The sequence below is a fragment of the Lactuca virosa genome, chromosome 3 (genome assembly GCF_052849685.1).
Source record: "Lactuca virosa cultivar CGN04683 chromosome 3, Lactuca_virosa_CGN04683_v6, whole genome shotgun sequence".
Lineage (NCBI taxonomy): Eukaryota > Viridiplantae > Streptophyta > Magnoliopsida > Asterales > Asteraceae > Lactuca > Lactuca virosa.
In genome coordinates this window covers 139,148,337-139,168,976 of record NC_136428.1, presented here as the reverse complement: position 1 = coordinate 139,168,976, position 20,640 = coordinate 139,148,337, and the positions used below count along the sequence as shown (strand labels likewise).

General features: G+C 44.8%; 1 non-coding gene across 1 annotated transcript; it reads left to right on the top strand.

Moving 5' to 3' along the window:
- Positions 1–15,091: 15,091 nt before the first annotated feature.
- Positions 15,092–15,165, top strand: TRNAF-AAA (transfer RNA phenylalanine (anticodon AAA)). The gene has a single exon. It is a non-coding gene; the product is annotated as a tRNA-Phe (tRNA).
- The last annotated feature ends 5,475 nt before the right edge of the window (positions 15,166–20,640 follow it).

Sequence of the window (20,640 nt, the reverse complement as noted above, 5' to 3'; positions counted from 1 at the left end):
CATTACCCCTGACCAGGTTAACGAGGAAGGCTGTGGTCTTTCGTTGGGGGCCTGAGCAGCAGGCAGCATTCGAGACACTGAGACAGAGATTGTGCGAGGCGCCAATCTTAGCCTTGCCAGAGGGCATGGAGGATTTTGATGTATACTGCGATGCGTCCATCACAGGTTTGGGCGCGGTATTGATGCAGAGAGGGCATGTCATCGCCTACGCATCGAGGCAGCTGAAGCCTCACGAGGCGAACTACCCGACGCATGATTTGGAGTTGGGGGCTGTTGTGTTCGCCCTCAAGATTTGGCGTCATTACCTCTATGGGGTTCGCTGTACGATTTACATAGACCACAAGAGTTTGAGGTACCTCATGGACCAGCCAAATCTGAATATGAGGCAGCGTCGGTGGCTTGATGTGGTAAAGGATTATGATTATGAAATCCTTTATCACCCGGGGAAGGCCAACGTGGTGGCCGATGCGCTTAGCCGCAAGGCGGCACCGATCAGGGATATTTGCATGCGGATGACAGTGGTGACTCCGCTTTTGGAGCGGATCCGGGAGGCTCAGCAGGAGGCTATGAAGGAGGAACATCGGAAGAGTGAGCGGATTGTGGGACAGGTTTCCTCCTTCGACTATGACAGCAGAGGATTATTGATATTACACCGCAGGGTGTGGGTTCCATATCTCGGAGGCGTGCACCAGGTTCTGATGGAGGAGGCGCACAAATCCCGATTCTCCATTCATCCAGGGGCAACGAAGATGTATAGGGATCTTCGTCTGGACTATTGGTGGCCCTGCATGAAGCGGGATGTAGCATGGTACGTTGAGCGGTGCCTGACCTGCAGGAAGGTCAAGGCCGAACACCAGAGACCGCACGGCAAGATGCATCCATTGGATATCCCGCTGTGGAAATGGGAAGACATCACGATGGATTTCATCACCAAGCTTCCCAGGACCGCGCGGGGAGTGGATTCGATATGGGTCATCGTCGATCGGTTGACCAAGAGTGCCCACTTTATCCCGATTCAAGAGAGTGTCTCGACCGAGAAGTTGGCAGATATCTACATCAGAGAGGTGGTGGCACGGCACGGGGTGCCAGTTTCAGTGATTTCGGATAGGGATCAGCGGTTCACTTCCAGGTTCTGGAAGAAGTTTCATGACGAGCTGGGTACTCGTCTGCATTTTAGTACAGCCTTTCACCCGCAGACGGATGGCCAGAGCGAGCGGACCATCCAGACTCTGGAGGACATGCTGCAGGCGTGTGTTTTAGACTTCGGTGGTAGCTGGGATACCTATCTTCCTTTAGCCGAGTTTTCATATAACAACAGCTATCACGCGAATATTGACCGCCCTCCCTTCGAGATGTTGTACGGGAGGAAGTGCAGGACCCCGATATGTTGGGGCAAGGTTGGACAGAGAGTCATGGGGAGCACTGAAGTAGTGCTCAAGACGACAGAGAAGATTCAGCAGGTCCGGACCAGGCTTCAGACTGCTCAGAGTCGGCAGAAGAGTTATGCCGATAGGCGCCGATCAGACCTTGAGTTCCAGGTCGGGGATATGGTTCTCCTGAAAGTGTCGCCGTGGAAGGGCATCATCCGATTAAGGAAACGGGGCAAGTTGGGTCCCAGGTATATTGGACCGTTTAGGGTTGCAGCCCGAGTAGGCAAGGTAGCATATCAGCTGGACCTGCCAGCCGAACTCATTCAGATCCACAACACTTTCCACGTCTCCCAGCTGCGAAAGTGCATGGTGGACGATTCAGCAGTGGTACCTTTGGAGGACATCCAGGTTGATGACAGCCTGAATAATATCGAGCGGCCTGTGGCTATCCTAGACCGGAAGTCGAAGGAACTGAGGAACAAAAGGGTGGAGCTGGTGAAGGTGCAATGGCAGCATCGGAAGGGCTCGGAATGGACTTGGGAGCCCGCGGATGAGATGATGGAGCATTATCCGGAACTGTTCCGGAAGGGAGCGACAGACTTCAAGGACGAAGTCTAAAATAAGTGGGGGAGATTTGTAACACCGGGTTCATGGTATGATTTTATTTAAGTTTCTATTTTAATTTTGCCACGAACTCGGCGAGTCTGCGTCCCGACTCGCCGAGTAGCAGCAGGGTGGACACGGGGTTTGAGCGGTGAACTCGGCGAGTCGATGCATGGACTCGGCGAGTCCACCTGTCTGGATGAAGCTCTATTTTCAGACATTTCACCCCATGTTACCCATTCTAAAACACCCATTTCGTCCCATTCTCTTCCAAAAGAGCTATAGAGCGAAACCCTAGCCCATTTTGATCCTTGTGAGTGATTTTGGCTGGGTGAAGGAAGCTTGAAGCTTAAGAGAAGAAGGAGGAAGTTGGAGGGTGCAAGGAAGTGTGGTAGATCCGAAATCTACCCTGGGAGAAGCTCCTAACCAGGTAAGAAAGCTCCTTCTTAATCTTTAGTATAATAGATTCCCTTTTTGTCCCTTATATGTGGATTTCAAGACCTTAAACCTCCCAAACTCCGTGTGTTTATACCCTAGGAGCTTAGATTTATGGGTTGGAACCATTGCATGTCTCAGTTTTGGCCAGAATGGGTGAAGAGTCGAAGGGTACTCGGCGAGTGCCAAAGTGCACTCGGCGAGTTCCATGAAGATGGCCTTAGACTCGGCGAGTTGGATAAACAACTCGGCGAGTCCTATGGAGGTTGCCTAGTACTCGGCGAGTCGTTCTTCAAACTCGGCGAGTCCCTTGAATATAGCCTTGAACTCGACGAGTTGATCTTCCAACTCGGCGAGTCATATGATCAGTCACTAGGATAAGAAGGGTTTAAGTGTAGGAGGTCCAACCCTCCGTAGTCGCACGTGGAATTAGCAATTTAACGTGTAGCTATAGTCCCAGAATCTCCAAATCTCCAAGGTTGATGTTCTGATGGAAGATTGGAGCGATTTGCGAGATCTGTTCGTCGGACTCGGCGAGTCCAGTCGCGGGTTTGTTAGTTCTCCCCGTCTAGCGAGTCAGGCTGACTCAGTGAGTGGGAACAGGGACCCGATGAGTCAGAGTCGGGCTAGACATAGAAGGACTCGACGAGTCGTCATATGGACTCGGCGAGTCCAGTCAATCAGAAGGTTGACTTTGACCAAGGAGTTGACTTTGACCGGTCATTTGACCTTAGGGGTATTTATGAGTACCTAATCCATGTTTACGGATTTATAGCCGGAGGGATTACCAGTGCGGCAGCCAGGCGTAGTCTGAGCAGGTTTTCGGCAGCTACTCTCGAGGTGAGTTTCCTTCCTGTAGGGACGGGTCTAAGGCACCAAGGCCGGCCCGTATAGACGATTTGTTAGTATCAGAGTGTGGGCGGAGCCCGTATCTCATAGCTGAGTTTAATTGTGATATATGCCAGTATGATAGAATTGCTTATACTTGTTGTCTGTGTGATACTTGTATGTTATGGTTTAGTGGTAGAGTGTGGGCGAGGCCCGTATCTCTCAGAAAGTAGAGTGTGGGCGAGGCCCGTATCTCCTAGCTAGTAGGGTGTGGGCGAGGCCCGTATCTCTATGGGTGTGGGCGAGGCCCGTATCTCTTAGCTGTTCATTATATGATTGCATGGTATGTGGCATCATGGGGGAACTCACTAAGCTTCGTGCTTACGTTTTATAGTTTTGTTTTCAGGTATCTCTTCAACTAGGGAAAAGGAGCTGGCGCGGTAGCGGCATATCACATACACTCTTGTTTCCGCACTATGGATTTCTGGGATGTACTCTGAATATTTTACTATGATGTTACCGGTTTTCAGACATAAATTAATATTATGAATGTTTTATAACGATGTTTTTATGTATTAACCTAATTTAAAAATGAAATTTTTAGTTGATATTTTCGGGATGTTACACACGTACTTCAGGCAACATCAAATAACTCGCACATAAACATATATTTAATATTTCAATCAATACTTGTATTAAAATCATGTTCATGAAAGGGACTATGCACTCACTTGAAAAGGTGGTGACTCTGCACTTGAACAGCACATCGTTATCTCAAAATAATTTTTCCCTCGACAAAACCTAGTATCAATACCACTAGGGTTTAGTCTAACTTTAACCACGACTAATTAATAGTCTAGCTATTATTATTATTATATAAGCGTTAAACAACACTCTATATAACTCATAATAATAGCCCAAATAATTATTTTATGGACCTAATAACATTACTATAATTATTTAAAAGCTATATTAAATATATTATAGGCGTAGCTCACTTACAGCGGATTTTAAAGAAAACCGGGCTTCGCTTGGAGCAGCGTTTCCGAAACCGAAAGACCCTTTTTCTCGGGACTCCGGGATCCTCGGGGCTTCCCTCGGGTGCTAGGGGTTCACCTAGACTTTAGGGAGGGTTCAAAACCCTAGAGAGAGAAAGTAATTTAGAGAGAGAAAGATAATGGTGTGAAATTTCCGGAAAACTTCGCATGTATTTATAGGAGGCGAAGCCTCTCGGATTATGCTGGGCATCAGCAGCTACGCGCCGCGTAGCTTCGGATAAGGTCAGCAGGTGGACTCCAGCTGTCTCGCACTCGGACTCGAACGGATAGGGCCGAAGGTACGCTAGGCGTACCATCCTCGGACGCAGGGCGTAAAAGCGAGGGCTACGTGGCGTGATCCTAAGTGACTCCTGAACCAACATCGGACGACCCAGATGCTGCCACGTCATCAAGTTCTTATCAGACTTCGCAATTTCGACTACAAACTTTAAAAATTAGTATCTTTCGCATACGAGCTCCATTTTTGACGTTCTTTATATCCACGCGAAGGCAGGAACATACTCTAGAACTTTCGTTTAGACTCCGTGGGCTAATTTTGAATTTATTTTAAAAGTTATATTTTTAACAGGCCGGGACAGGATTGGTCCGTTAAAAAATTCATAACTTCTTCATCCGACGTTCGTTTTCGTCTGTCTTTTTATCGTTATGCTACTATTAACGAGATCTTCGATTCTCGTTTAGGTTGTGTCGGCTAAAAACCGCTCGATCTTATATTCGAATTTCGGGTTGTACACTGCTAAGCCGAAACTTCGAAAAAATCATAACTTCCTCATACGAAGTCAGATTTGGGCGTTCTTTTTATGGACGCCCTCGGTTTAACGTATTCTATGACTTTCGTTTAGATCTCTAAGACTAAAAGTTTCTCTATCGTAAATTCACTATTTACGTTTCCCGGTGCCGTGCCGGTTCTGCCGTAAAACTTCGACGGGTCATTACTTCTTCGTTATAACTCGGATTTCGGCATTCTTTATATGTACGGAAACCTTGAGACATATTCTACAACTTGGTTAAGATTATTTATTCTAAATAATCTTTTGTCCAAAAGTCGTTTTTGACCCCTATTATCTCTAAATTGACTAGCCCAGATCTACGGGCGTTACACTAGGAGATATAAAAGTATTTTATCAAACAATGTGTGGACTTGGACGCTGGGTTCAGAGGAAGGGTATGTTTAGTTCCCGATTCAGAAACAGAACGTGACGGAGGCCTAGTTGTTGATGAGTGAGCCTCATCCGATGAATGTGTGGACTTGGACGCTGGGTTCAGAGGCGAGAGCGATAAAGAAGGCATTCCATGTCCCCTTCCTTGTTCAAGTTCCGATTACTTGACTTCTAATCAATCTAGTCCAGAATGCCCCGGCATTCGGTTCATATATCTAAGAAGGAGATTTCTTATATACTATATTGCTACGACTGCCACAAAGAAAGCTTCAGCAGCTACATCACCAGTTTCAAATGCACTGGAGCTCTTTACCTCTCGGCTTTACAATATGGATTTGCCAACATGAGCGCCACCAGAGACAGATTGAGCTCAGTCTTTTCCCATCGATGACATACTTGTTCAAGCACTATAGACATCCGATGCCAGACTTGTCTTCGACACGGGCAGGGTTGCTTTCTAGACAGACGAGTATGCTCTTTCTCTTCTTGCTATTGATAGGGCATATTCAACTGGCGTATCCAATAGTGTCGCGCAAGACTTGACCGCGTTAGGGGCTCTTTCCTCCACCTTTAGTGCGACTCCCTAACCTTATTTTCTGGATTCAACTGGAGCTCGAGACCTTCTTTTCCCATCAAAAGGTATAGATGAGGGATCTATCGAGTGTGCCACTAGTGGTCAATATCCATCAACTAGAAAATCGATCTTTATAGGTGGGACACCAAAAACGAAAACAGAAAAAGCTGTCGAAACAGAATAAAAAAGAGACTCCTCAATGGGCGGAGACTCAGCCTCAGGAAATTCTGTTAGTAAGAGACGACCTGGCAACCTTGCTATGTGATTACCGCCTTTAGAAAGCAATTAAGACAGAATGGAATGAATGACTGAACGAGCAGCCGGGCATGGGCATAGGAAAGAAGTTCCCTTATATAATGGAATCTTTGAACTAGGCTAGGAAGAAAGATCAATCAATTCTATATGCGCTTTTGCCATCCGATCCGATGACCCCTTTGATGCCCTTTATGTTCTCTCTCTTGCCATAGAGTAAGTGTGCCGTTACGGGCCCCTATCTAGGTGCTTTGTCTCCGACTCACCGGAAAAAGAAGAAAGAAGGTTTAGCGACTCCGTCCTAGACTCCTATTGGCTAGTGAGCTAGTTCCCCTTATCTAGAAAGTCAATATCCCGGATAATGGATCCTATAAGAAAGAGGGGATTGTTGCAACTACAGAAACAACCGTACCAGAGAAATAGAGACAATTACTAAAGCAGAAACGGGCGTAGCCCCGGGGTCTAGTTAAAGAGCCTCCTCGCCTTACCTTGTTGATATTGGAAATAGTCGAGAATAAGCGCTTATCATGCTTCCCTATGAGTTGGGCATCGATAGAACTTATAGAGAAAGAAGAAGCAGAAAAAAAGCCATATAAAAAGGGGCATCATCCGATCCAGAACTTGTTGTTGATGAGTGAGCTGCCTTGCCCGAGGACCCTTACCTTTATGGTGAACGATCCCAGCCAGGCCAGATAAGAATGTGCCATCTCCTTGTTTCCATGATAGTCTAGATCTGGTTTAGCGCTTGATAGTTACACTTTTTTTGTTGGCATCCGATGACGTCGACAGGCTGGGCTGGGTGAAAAACGATATTCCGAGAAAGTAGGTTTAATACAATAATACCATAGTATAAAGAGTGATGCATCAACAGGTCAGACAGACCCACCTTCCTCCTGCCCACTGGCCTTCTTCTGGCTTACGAAACTTGCTAGTGAAACTATAGCTATCCGGGAATCCGCAGCTAGAACTACAAAGCAAAGGGATTACTTGTCCCCAACAAAAGGTGCAAAGCTTGGTTGGGCCAGTTCCTGCTTAAACTCCAAACCCCATAGCCCTTCCTGTTATGGCACGCCCTCTATTGCCAGGACGAGACTGAAACTGCCATATGCACGGGCGAAGAAAAGCCTATATCTGGGTCTGCGTCAACAAGTTATGATTCCTTTACTGAAGAATTCAAGCTCTTCAACATGGGTTTAGTTCATACATTATGAAAGCTTTCCTATTCAAGACCTACTACCAATTCCTTTGAAGCTACTACCACTACCGAAGCTTGCTTCTTTTGGTTACCAGTTGGGGGTTTGAAACCAGAGAAAGAAGATCCGGTTGGGTATACCATCTCGATACAGAGTGAAATTAATTACCAGCTTTCATACCAAGGAGTCTTTTCCCGTATAACTTCCTTACTCTTTCAGGATTCATACGCACCTGCATCCGCAGCTAATTCTTAAAAGTAGTTGCTTAGTTATTTTATACGCACGAGGCTCGAGGTTGAGTTCTACACCGATCCCTTCACATTTGAATGAGCGGCTCTTTATGCTTTAGTAAGAAGGATTAGTCTAGCCCTGAGGCGTACCCCGCTTGAAGAATGCTCTTTGAGGGTTTTAAGAATAGCAATTCTAGGGGAAACTAATTCATTGATGGAGCCGAAGCCCTAGTTTCTTGATGATAGGAATTGCCGTTTTCTTCTTTCAATCCCACCGTATCTGCTGAGCCTATCGGAGTTGCCTATATGAGGTTCCTTCCGATCTCTGGACTCTTTCTAATAAAAAGTGTCAAAAAAATGAAAGCTAGCAAAGTTTTATTCTTAGTCTCTTCTACTCAACTGCTTCTAATCCGGTTGTGGCATCCGATCCGGTCTTGCAGCAGGGGTTTTCTTGGCCCTTTTGCTTTAGCTTTCCCTTTGCCTGGGTATGAATCCCATCTCTCAATTGAGTTTTCTTTCCTGCTCTTACTAGTCGTTTTTTTTAAACCTCCTCTTCAATGCTTTCTTTAAAATGAAAAAGGGGGATAAGACAGCTTTATTCCCCTACTGAAGGAACCGTTGGAAGGTCTGGTGCGCTAAGCGCGTGTGGTGCCAGTAGTAATGGTCCTGGCGCCATGTACCACCAGATCAAAAATCCAATCATAGCGAACAAAGCGAATGTATCTTCTGCTAGTACAAGTGTTTCCTCTAGTCGGAAGCTCTTAATTCGTGATGCCTCTTATTTCTAGGCTATCGGCAAGACAAAGTAGCCTCTCGGGCGAGGGACTTATTTCCTTGCTTTGCTTGAATCCCTTGTTGGAACTAAAGAAAACTGCTGATCTCCTTTTGGTGCACATTCCGTGAGAATAAAATCCTGGATTTGGAGGCCCCCCGACGCTTCACAAAAGTCATCTAGTATAGCTTTCACAGTACCCGCTTGTTCCATGTCTACTTCAGCAAATAAGATGAAGTCATCAGCAAAAAACAGATGGGATATGGCCGTACCTTTTTTATGCAGCCTAAAAGGTAGCCAACTACCCATATCAACCTCACTTTGTATGAGATAACCCAACCGCTCAACAGCCAGTACAAAGAGGTATGGTGATAACGGGTCCCCTTGTCTGACACCACGTGAAGGAACAAAATCATTAGCTCTAAGACCATTCCATAAGAGATTCATCCGCAGGGAGGAAATACATTCACGAATGACAGATTGTATGTGTTCAGGGAGCTGCAACTCCTTCAAGCAATGGAAGATCAAACTCCATTTGGTGGGATCATAAGCTTTTTCTCAATAAATCTTCATGGCCATGTACCCTCTCTTCCCTTTAGATGTTTTCATGGAGTGAATGATCTCTTGCACAAAAAGAATATTATATGTACTCCCTAACAAAGCTGCATTGATTCGGAGCTATAACGAGGGGCATAATGCTCTTCAACCTGTTAGTAATGATTTTACCTTATAGATGACGTTGCAAAGACTGATGCAAAATCTCTGATGGTCAGAGCCTTAGGAATAAGAACAATTTGCGTGGCATTTACCTGTCTTACAACACTAGGATCAAGAAATACGGATTTCACCATGGTTCCACTGGCTTTGAAAAAAAGGATTCAATCGGGGCTTTGAGAAAAGAGCTTGCTTGATTTCCCCTCCCAACGCACACTAACAAGTGCTGATCAATAGAGGGATAGCTGCATCCAAAAGAGAAGTTCACATCCCGATCGCTTTCATCCGTGTAAAGAGTCTCGAATCACTTTGTACCCATCTCCATGATTTCCTTGGCATCATATGACCATTCCCCATTATCAAGCTTTATAGCTTCAATCCTATTTCTCTTCCGTCTTGCACTAGCTAAAGAGTGGAAATACCGGGTATTACGATCTCCATATTTATACCAAACAATTAAACATTCCACTAGAGCCGTATCCTAACTTGAACATCTAGCTTGAAAGACTTGAAAGACCGATGTTCAAGTTCCACACAGAAAACTCAAGACCAGGCTCCCTAATGGAATGTTTAACCGATCCATTCCGGATCGACCGAATTGCTATGGAAGTTGTAACAATGGAAAACCACGGAAAACACGACTTTTTTGAATAACCTGGTGACCTACCAATTATAGAAGTAGGATTTTTGGCAAGCAATAAGCACTTAAATAATACAATTCAAGTGTACCATCTTCTTTCTCATTTCGAGGAAAAGGTGCGGAAGGAAAAGGAAACAACAGAGGGATCCGAATCGGACCTAAATGGGAATGACATGAAAAGTCTTTTTCAAAACCTAGCATTAAGGGCGTTACGACGATATATGTGAGGAATGGAGAAAAACTTGTGATTGGTGTGGAGGGGAAGGTCTGTTTATAATATAGTTCAAGAAAGAATCGTCTCATTTCCTTACTTCTTCATTCTTTCTAATTCATTCACTTCAAGACTGGTTCTGAACGCTGCGTAACATCATCTTCAACCAACCTCCATCGTACCGGTGCGACCACTAAAGAATTGCTTATACACTAAACAGCTGCTTATATACGCTTACTAAAAGACGGACTTTTATTCATATTTAATTCATTAGGCCAGCGTGAAAATAAGAAAGATAGATGTGCCTAAGGTGTAAGCAAACTGTGCACCCTAAGAGAAGAGGAGAGATGTTCCCAATGACTACCACAATAAAGCCGCCCCCTCTCTCCAAAAGGGCCCGTCACTTCGTTCGTACCTTCTTGGCTTAGGCTTGCAATTTCACTTACTTTATGGCCTTGCCGCCTTTTTATAGTAGAAGCTAAGGGCGCTAAGAAAGGTTGCTTCTGTCGGCCTTTATGTGCAACAGTCCACCAGTAACGGAAGATAGGGTTACCGTACATACAAGAGTCTTCCAGTTCTTATGGAAGCTCTTTCTTACCAGTCAAGTAGTACAACAACTGTCTCTTATCTTATAGCCCGGCGCGGCGGGTCGCCTTTTTAATTCAGTAGATAGAAGAAAGTATTAGATAAGGAGTAGGTGAGTGAGTCCTCGCTGACCTGAGCGATTTCGATCATCTAGCAGGCCTTTTCTTTGGTAGGTAACATCGCCAAAGCATATCATCAGATTTGACTACGAAGGAAGGAACTCGGCAGAAGATCGGTCTGCAAGAAAGGCCTACTTATCCACGGGTTCATTGACAAAACCGCCGTAGGAATGGAGACCTTTCAATAGAGCGGAGGCGAACTGATCAACGAGAAAGAGGCCCTACTCACTACAAAGGAATACACCACAAGATCGAATTGCACTCATGCCTCTCCCGCATCAAGTTGACCGCCAGACTGGAGCTTCGTAACATGTGGACGAAGACCTCCGAACTGAGGGTTCGGTCAGTACAAGAGACTACTTTGTCTCCTCGGAAGAAGAATAGCCCCGCGTTTCAGAAAAGTATAGAAAAAACTAGACCTCCATCATGTTCTGTTTCTTAATCAGGTTAGGATACGACTCTAGGGGAATGTTTCTGAAACAAGGAAGGGGACATGAACATCGACAAGTCTGTTTCTGAATCAGGTTAGGATACCGATCTACTTTAATTGTTTTAGCATTCTCATGCAACTTTGGTCAGGGCAATAGGAGGCTGAGGCTAAAGCCTTACTTCAGGGCTTCTCTTAGCTAATCAGTTTGGCATTACACTTCTTAATTACATAGTTCAGCTTGAAAGCCAATCGATCAAATTCCTCTACCTATAGCTCCAGATAGCATGTAGAAACTTTCTATTAGAAAGGCATTTTAACGTTCTCACTTTTTCCTTCGTAGATTGAGAGATCCATTAGAAAGTAGGTATCTCGCTAGTGTCAAAATGAGACTTTCACTCTTTCCTTCTATGAGGACCCTTCAATGGCAAAAGTTTCTATCTCATAGATTATAGGGGCAAGCTGAAATCGTATTGATGCTTTTAAGGCTTTCAACACTAAATCGATCCTCATTCTCTCGTCTATGAAAAGGGACCTAAAGGGTGGGCTTCTCGGGTCACTTAGTCTTTTTTTTCAGTACCTTTCTTAAGATTTACTGGATTTAAGAGTAAGAGATAGGCTCTTTCCGCGTTTCTGATGGTAGTTGATAGAGGAAAGGGCGATACGCTTTTCTTATCTTAAAGGAAAGGTTTGAGGGTTAGATTCCAGACCCCTACTCACGAAGAGGCCAAGAAAGAATGAATTGACTAGGACAGAGGGAAAGGCGGTTTATTTCGATAGCTAGAGCTAGGAGAAAGAGGTCATGGTGGAGATAGGCTTCGAAGCCAAGGAAAGCTTCGATCTAGGAAGAGGATAGGCGAATAGAGATGGGCGAGACCCTTGACCTATAAGTGAAACCGTCCCCGCTAGATGATTACTGATTCTACTATACTATAACCCGTCTTTGCTTCTCTTATTCAATTTCTGACTGATATTCCAATTCTTGATATTCCTCTAACTCTAAACCTGCCTATTCTCTAGTACATTAAAAAATTGCCTTCTATTGGGGGCATCTTCCCTTGTCTTGTCTATGATAATAATAGATTTCAATTCGACCTTTACTGACCGAACTGATCTTATTGAATCGATGGGCGGAAAGGAACCTACCAATTCTTCTCCCTACTAAAGGGGCCCTAAGCCAACAGATCTTGCCCCCTTGTCCGGGTCGATACCATCCTATCTTCTAAGTGACAGACTTGAGCATGAATTTATAAAGTTGCTGCTCATCTATGTAAAAATGAGACTTTTCTCTCGGCCTCTTTAATGCCTAAAAAAGATCTGTCTTATCTCAAGCATGTGAAAAGCCCTATCCCATCTAGCAGCAGGGTGGAGAGCGAGACTGACCATTAATTCGACTATTCTAGAGCCTATTCTAACTACACTATACAAGAAGGTCCTACTACTTGTGTGAAATCAGTCGCTTGAGAGCTTCGGGCTAGGTTATGGACGAGAGGATAGGTACGATTTCCGAGTGATTCAAGGAGAAAGCGATGACAATGACTTTCTCCTAGCTAAGAAAGGTAATCGGTCTCCTTTCCCGGATGGAAAAGTTCGACCGATAGGGAGAGAAGGCGTTGGTGAGACGACCGGAAGGCAGTTTAGTTTACTGTTAGAAAGCGAGAGTAGCTGTCTTTAGGGTGCTAGTTCCCTTTCTAACAAGCTGACCGGAATAGCGGCCCTCGCTTTTAGTCCCACTTGTAGCCTGATCGGGACTTCTTTCTCTCTTGCTTGAATGCCAACCAACGTTTCTGACTCTGGTTAGTAGCTCTATACTTTCACCTGCTTGAAATACCTTATCTTGATGTAAGTGAATTAAGGTACTTTACTTGTCTCGTTAGAGAAAGGCAGCGAAGTAGAAAGCGAAGCTGGAGCCTTAGCTGCCTTGTCAAAGGAAAGCGAAGGTTGAGCCAAGCTACTTGTTAACTCTGGGTCCCATCCGTCCTGCCAAGAACTCGAACCACCAACTCCGTTCACTGCCTTCTCTCCAGAACTCCAATTTGGCTTGATTAATAGAACTCAAAAGTCCTAGCTTCTCTTACCTTCTAGAACTGTAAGGGAATTTCGGTAGTGAGGAATTTTCCCTCATGTTCCCTGCCTAATCTGAAATACTAGCTCAGGTCAGAACTCATAGCTCAAACTCAACAGCCTAGCTTCGCTATAGAACTATGATATACGACCACCCTATCTCATCTGAAGCTATCGTAACATAACATATGTATCAACGATTCAAAAAAAGGACAGGAAATTGGATCAATCCCTGGAGGCATAGGCATAGACGAAGAAAGTAGAAGCATAGGGGTAGATGAAAGCAGGAGCAAAGGAGATTGAATGAGGGATGAATCTTCTGAACTGCTTGAGAGCTGGAAGATTGGGATATCCCGACTTCCCATTCTTATACCCGCTTTGAAAGGTAAGATATCGACCTTCGATGGGGGGCTCTCACAGGTCTACTCGCCAGTGTCTTCCTTCCACAAGTTCTACCTACGCTTCCCGGTTATAAGATCTCATACGGAAGAAGAGCCTCTAGGATCATTCATCATCCTCAGCAGCTTGAGCAGGCTCCTCAATGGCTTGGATAGCCCCTGAAGTAATATCCTAATGTGTACTCAAGAACACCAGAAAAGAGCTTTTAAATGGCCTTCTTTTTTTGATCAAAAAGTAGTGTTTTCCCGTGTTTTTTGGCCATAAACTAGAGAGTTAGGTTAAAGGTAAGCCGGCTAAGAGGACTAGGAGCTTAGCTTGCTGGCGAGAAAGGGTGAGTGTTCAGTACGCTCTTTATCCTTTAACAAGGGCTAAGACGCTAGGAATGGCTTGCTGGCCTGTTGGGAGAGTGGAACAAAGTGATTCTCGTTAGAGAAGCACGAGTGGAACGACTTTAGTGTCAGTAGGTGCCTAAATGAAGCGATTAAGCGTCGGGGGCTTTGCTGGCTTGCTGGCTAGCTCGTGCAACCAATAAAAAGGGATTCGCATTAGTAAGCTAGCTTTGTAAGCTAAGCAAGCCTGGTTCTCCGGGCACTACGGTAGGACGTGGATCGACCATGACGAGAATGGACTTCTCCATAATGTAATAGAAGAGTCACAGTCCAGTTCCACGGGCTTTCTCCCTTCTCGACCAGATGAAGGAGATATGAATTCCATTCAAGCGGGTAAGGGCTTGGCTTGACCCTGTGTTCTCTCCTGGTTGGGTCGGAGGCGAAAACTGGCAAAGTTCATCATTCAGTGGTGGGGTGTTCGTAGAAAAGAAGGCGTCGCCCAACGAGTGGCAGATTTTGATGGAGTCTCGCTTGGATGTTGGGGAGATCCATAGATCTAGATAGAGTCCCCGGAATAGTACGCGCGCTAGCGCGCTACGGCTTACGTAGTTGATCGAATCAGATAGCCCTTTGGGCAACCAACCAAGCCCGACACATCAAATTCCATTCCGATCAAGAACTTGGAGGTATGGCTGAGTGGCTTAAGGCATTGGTTTGCTAAATCGACATACAAGAAGATTGTATCATGGGTTCAAATCCTATTTCCTCCGAAACAGAAGTGAAACGGGCGGGCGAAATGACGTTAGAGAAAGAACCTCTTGGTGGAGTCCAGCCCCCCAGAATAGCACTACTTAGTGACTAGGAGCGGAGAGACCTTTGCACGTTCTTTTTGTTTGATCGGCCTATCTTCTTTCTATAAGCAAGCTCCCTCCGGCTGTCCAGGGACTGGACGGCTCTCGGTTCTTGAGCATGTTGGGGGATTAGGCGGCAGTTGAAAAAGCTGCTCGAAAGCTTGGAGAAGAAGCGAAAAAGGCCTATCTATTCTCTTTTTTTAGTACAAGGGCTTTTTACTAGTCAAGTGGTAAGGTAGGGCGCTATTCGATGAATAAAACATATTTTAGGAAAGTGGTTCAGGTAGCTCAGCTGGTTAGAGCAAAGGACTAAAAATCCTTGTGTCAGTGGTTCGAATCCACTTCTAAGCGGGACAAGGGTCCAAAGGCCGGGAGCGAGCCGGATTTTGAAATTTCAAGTGCAAGAGTCAGCCAAAAAATGTGAGCGCTCCTGCACTATACGACTTTTTTGTGTCGCCCTATCTTGCTGGAGGCAGATTTCGAAAAAAGCTGTTTCTTAGGTTCTCGCGTCCCTGTGCCCAAAAGGATGGGTGAGTTCGGTTTGAGTGTTCATCGATCGGGTGGATCTATATGCTCCGGGGTGGTGAGACGAGGTGTAGTGCAGTCTGGTCAACGCATCTGTTTTGGGTACATAGGGCCATATGTTCGAATCTTGTCACCTTGATGTGAGGCATTCCGTCAGCAAATACTCAAATATGAACATCCATCGACCGTTACCACTTCCTCTTACTCGTGACTCGTATATGTAATTTATATAGCAAGCACACGAGACCTATAGCTAAAGATCATATAGCGCCACAATATATATATATATATATATATATATATATATATATATATATATATATATATATATATATATATATATATATATATATATATGAACCTATACGGAACACGTATCTCTTTCCCAGTGCTTTCTTTAGGCTCCTGGTTGCTCGTTGGTAGAACACAACCCATATGATATTGAGCTTGAGCATTCAGACTTCTTTTTTTTTTTAAGAAATGCTTCTTTAGAATTCTAAGGTGGCAAGGCAGCTAGTTTGAGTGGGGCCTGACGGTTTCCCAAACTTCTTCTTTCATTTTAGATTAATAAGGGGCTAGTTGGGGAGGAAATCTCGATGGCAATAAAGGATGGATTTCTATTTCGGAAGGGTGCTTACTGAAATAGTTCAACACTACGCTCATTGCTCTTCTTCTAAAGTCCCTTAGAGCCAATCGGTTGCCTGAAGCTTGACATGATGAAGGCGCTTTGAAGCGCTTCCCGAAGGAAAGAGGGAATGGCCCTTCCTCTTACCTTCTGTTCAGACTGAGATAGAAGACTGGGTTTTCTCCCTCTTCTACCGGGAGGCCGCGGGAGTCAACTCTGTCTCATCCTCATCCCCCTGGTAAAGGCGATCCTAAGCCCTCCTCTCCGCCTAGGAGGCACCTGTTTGGATGAAGGCACGGGTCATCTAACAAGGCATGGGACCCATAGATTCATTGTCTGATGTGCAAAAGCTTCCTTTCTGCACCTGCATACGCGCTTCCCCAGAAGGAGGCACGCATTGTAACAATTCATCGCGATTGCTGCCTTTGGATCTACTCTACGGGCTCTCTTCCTCCTCTAGTCCGAATCAAGATGGATCCTCTCGATCTTGTGATGCCTTCGGCCCAAAATTATCCAGATAGCTGCCTTGACTTTGATATTAGTCAAGGGAAAGCTTATGAACGGTTCTGAAATGACAGGCTATTCCGTCTCATCCTTTCGCCCCGGATGGTAGGAATAAGATAAACGAGGAGGACTTTTTTGACTTCAACCGAGGAAGACTCACACCCGCGTCTTTGTTTGAATCACTGACAGTTCGGGCAGGCCCGCAGGACTGGAATTCTGAAAAGAAGGAATGTCTGGCTTTTCCTGTTCTAGTGCAGCGGTATAAATCGCTTCACTTTGAGTGGGCTTGGCCCGCGCCTTGACAAGGTTGTTGCCTCTCCTTCCACCCGTAGAAAGAGCCGGAGTTAGGCCTTTGGATTGATTGTTAGTAGGATCAATGATGTTTAGTTTCATTCAGGATCGACATGCCCCAGGTTTGAAGAATTCGATGACAGGCCTTCGTTGCAAAAGATCTCGGAATTGGTCGATTCGAAATCGGCTGGATTGGAGGAATCCGGAGCCACAAGGATCTTCAACGGGTTCGAAAGTCTTTTGATTCCAGGCGGCCGGCCCAATTCTATGGAATTCGCTATAAGTCAAGCTTATCGACTATCAAAGGAAAGGCCGGTTCGAATTTGTTCTTTCTTTTTTTATTTTTTTTCTTTGAAAGGCAAAGCCTTAAATTAATAGGATCTAAAATGAAAGTAACTGGAGGGGGATTTAAGCCAAACCTCCAAAGAAAAGGCCCATAGGCTACATAATCATAAAGAAAAGAGCTAAAAGACCTATGATGGTCGGAAGCTATATAAGCCCAAAGCATCATGCAGCAAATGACTTTTGCAGCAAGTGGGAGACTGATCTTCTGAGTAGAACACCATGCTGTCCCTATGAGCGTGAGCAAAGGATGCCAGCGAATCTGCTACTTTGTTCCCTTATCACAAGATGCGGGAAAGATTGCATGAAGGAGATAAGAGAGACTTGCATGATCGCGTCAAAGATACCAAGTTCCAAGGGGAGCTCCCTGTATGAATTAAATGCAACAAGACTTAAGCGTCAAGTTCCATACATGAGAGGGGTATGCCTAATTGGGAGGCAAGATCCAAGCCAGTGATTAACGCCCAAGCTTCTGCTTGCATGTTCTTACCTGAAAAAAAAATAGCCTGACCTTGGTAATTCCTGATAACACCACCCCCTGTTATGAATCCATTTACAGCGGAACCGTCCACATTGAGTTTGAAAGAGCCAATATCAGGTGGATGCTAACCCTACGTCCCCTCTTAGGTTTAGGGGAAATAATCGGAACCTAAAGAGCATGAAGGCAAGCTTGATCATGTAAACCCAGTCGGGTGGAAAAGAAGCACAGTGTCAAGCCGCCACTTCAAAATTAGCAGTCTCATTTTCACTATATTGAGCTTTACATTGTCATGAATAATGGAATTGCGGTCTTTCCAAACTTCCCGTAGGATAAATAAAGCAACAGAATTGCGTAAAAAAGAATACTGGGAGCAAATAGTATCAGTCCACCAAGACTCAAGACGCTGCTCGAGAGACTGAGCTTAGGATATTGAGATGTTAAGATGAGACGCGAAGAAGGACCAAAGGGATGCAGCCAACTCTCCTTCAACAAAGAGATTCGAGATGGATTTACTATGAGGGCTGGAACAGCAAAGACAACAAGAGGGAAACCGAAAACCCAAAGACTTAATACACTCATCAGTGGATATTGCCTTATGCATAAGTCGCCAAACAAAACCTGCAATTTTTGGGTGTACCCATTTATTCCAAACATATTTCCACCAGTAGACAGAAGGATGAGAAGCCCGTGTCGATTCCCATGCACTAGAAACAGAGAAGGCATCCATCAGGATGAGGTAGCCAGTGAAGTTTTCCCTCATAAACCTCAGAAAGACAGCCCCGCATAGATTGAATTTATTGAATGGAGATAGCAAAATACTCATAATTTCATCCAGGGTCATTGAAGGCCTCTTTGACAGAGTTATGAGGCCGAGGAGGGTTGTCTACCTGCAGAGGAGAATTCAACCACATATCATGCAAAAAAAATGTTACCTTTACCGATAGACCACAAGGCGTGGGAGAAAACAAAGTCCATATGGGCATGGATGGCTCTCCAACAATGAGAAGCACTCCTAGGAATTGAAGAGAGAATAGCCCTGTGAGGGGCACCATATTTGCTTCGCATGAACATAGCCCAAAGAAAAGAGAGTCCCCTTTATAGTATAGAATTCCACGCATATGTGCAAGGCTTGCATCACTTGATGTAACGAACGAATTACAACACCCCCTTCCTCCTTAGGACAACAAATGGTCTCCCATGACACCCAATGATGTCTCTCTTCTCCATTAGAGCTCCAAAAGACATTCTAAAAAAGACCCTGCCCAAATATGCGACTCTATAGGGATAAAAAAATGAAATTCATAATGGTATTCTAAATAGTATCTTACTTTTGACCTCTTCCCTCTTCCTGAGCAGCAGGATAGAGTGGGCTTTATGGTTGATGTCAGCTACTCTCTTCCTGCTTTACCTTCTAGAGAGCCCAATACATAGTCTAATGGCATGGGCACTCGAAGGAAAGGTATAAATTCCATTGTCCTAGGGATTCGTATTTCCCATTGTCCTTATGGATGAGGGAATCGAGTTGCGAAAGATGAGGGAATCTACTTGAGTCCCCCTAACGCAGGGTATTCTTCCTATTTTCCCTCTTCCTCCAGCTATCAACGGGATAGAGTGGAGCCTCACATAACCCCTTTTAGCACAGAGAAATGTACACCTAATGCCCGGACTGAATCTAAGTTATTCTATACATTGATTATAAAGTGACTTACGAGTCGGAATGGTCAGGCATAATGAGTGTAGCTCAGTGCTCCCTCTCCTTAACAGTCAAGCTCTTTCTTTCCTTTCAAGAAGCACGAGTGTAATGGTCAAACCGTTAAGTCAATAGGTTGAGAAAGAGATTGATCGTCACATACGACATTGCCCCAGTATGAGATTAGTCGTCATATACGAGATTAGACTTAGTCTGTTGTTGTTTGATCTTTTACTCGGACAAGTGCTACAATCGTCGAGCTGGGGAGCGAGACTAAGGTCGACCGTTAGGGAGACTAAAGCGGGAGGCTAAAACGAATGCTTTCAGTATGCCGCGAGTGGCTTTAAGAAGGTGTTATGCTGGACACATTAAGGACTAAATTCATCCAGGTCCTGGTAGTTACACGGGAAAGCTTTCAGGCTTACTGCTCTACTGGTTTCAAGCAAGACCTAGCCTCTCCAGCTTATTCATTAGGGCGAAGAGGACTTACTAGTTGTTGACAGGAGATGCAGGCAAGGAAGTCACTAGAGAGGTGAAAAAGACATACATAATGTAAAGACATTCCTGATAGTTCTTGACTAACTGCTATTAGTATGAATGATATTTCTTTATCTCCACAAAGGGAAGATTCATGAATGAAATCATAGATTAACCAAGACGATTTAAAGAAAATTGGGTCCTAGTCAACAAGCTTCTCAACTTCCTTTCATCTGCTTATACGAGAAAGGCCTAAACAGAGCCCTGGAAGAAGCATCTAGTTCTGATCTAAAGACGGATTTAGAATCTGAGGTAGTTGTTGTGAGGCATAGAACTAACCTTCAGAGGCAGTATGAGACATATCTCTCACTCTATCGATGTAGGTGGTTGCTTTTCCACTTTTGAGTCGGACTACTACAACCGTTGAGCTATACTACTTAGGGAGTCCAATAAAGCAAAGATTTAGAGTAAGACTGCTCTCCACTTTAGGGACAACCTTTTAGTCCTTGAAAGCGAGTTCTTTCCCGCAACTCTGACCCTTCATCGTACTTTTAGTCAAGCTTAGCCTATCCTAATTAGGATTAGCCTCTGTCCGCTTACAATTTGCAACTGGAAAGTCAAGGCCATCAAACCTCGAACACTAACCTTAAGAGCTCTAACCAGTAGGATGAGTCGGCACTCGCTCTTTTGAGTTAGGTAGTTGCTGTTAGTCCTTTAAAGCCTATGTTCATTTCTATAGTAAGCTGCTACAACCATTGATTAAAGAGAAGGGCCATAAGGAGTGTAGCGAAGTGATTCTCCTAAGAGTGAAAGTGGAACGGGTAGAAGCCTTCTAAAGTAAAGTCAAGTAAACACCCGCTCTAAAGCACTACTTGTCCTATATCGGGGTTT